Source organism: Aplysia californica, unplaced genomic scaffold (assembly GCF_000002075.1).
Source record: "Aplysia californica isolate F4 #8 unplaced genomic scaffold, AplCal3.0 scaffold00898, whole genome shotgun sequence".
Lineage (NCBI taxonomy): Eukaryota > Metazoa > Mollusca > Gastropoda > Aplysiida > Aplysiidae > Aplysia > Aplysia californica.
In genome coordinates, this window is record NW_004798168.1 from 73,042 (window position 1) to 74,130 (window position 1,089).

A 1,089-nucleotide genomic window follows, 5' to 3' on the forward strand; every position below is an offset into this window, starting at 1 on the left:
GGTTGGGGGAGGTGGCGGTAGAGGTTCGCAGCTCTCTTCACAGTGGCTTTGATCAAGTGTCAAATGTGAGGCATTGTGCGTGATGAAATCAGGCGCTCCCCTTTGATAATTTCTTTCTAATTTTTGTTTTTTGGCTAAAGACCTTTTATGTCCATATAAAAACACATTTGCATGTGAATTTTACTGAAAAACATTGATTAAAGACTCAAAATATGTCTTTTTTCAGTTTTAGAAGAATCTTTAGCTATTGCAGTTACCGAACTTTGGCGGCCTTTTCCTTGCTAATTTTAATGCTGAAAGCAGACGACCTCACTTCGTTCATTCTCAAATATCTTGAGTTCTGTTCAAGATAAATGGATATTTATTTCATTGGAAGCAAGGCAATTGAATCAGCTTTCAGATGTTACCAATAACTTCACATTCCCAAAAATTTACGTGTGCCTGATTCCACCGTGTCGTGGCCCAAATCTTCTTGAATGAGGGTGAAAAAACCCCTGTTGAGATCCCTTCTGCAAATTGTGCATGTCAAGAACCTTTGTTGAACTGAGAAACTGAAATTGTTTTTGTTTTCTTTTGTGTGACTGATGTATTGAATGGATGTTTCATTTTGTTACAGTATTTATTGTTTATAAAAAATCAAAATGTTTATTAACTATTTTTACAAGTTTATGAAGATAAAAGTATTTTTTTGCCTAACATATCAACTTGCAAATAAATTTTAACTGAAAATTGTATTTGAGACTTATCATTTCTCCAGCAGTAGAATTCTTAGTTTATTATTTTAAAAAGTTCGCTTACTTTTTACTCCCTCTTTTTCTGTTCGGCACTGCTCTTCTTCTTTGTCATCTCTGACACTTTTCCTTTTTTTTACTAAGAGTTTTATGGCACTTACTACACAATAACATCATAAGGGTGTAGAAGATTAGAGGTGTTACAAGAGAGTAGCAATAAATAAACAAAAGGAGGAGAGATAAGGACGAAGGATGTTTGAATAAGTAGGAAGGAGAAAACTACACCAGAACACCCGTACGCTTTTCTTGTTCCTCCATCTCCTTTTCCTCTTCTTCTTCATTCTCATATTCATATATA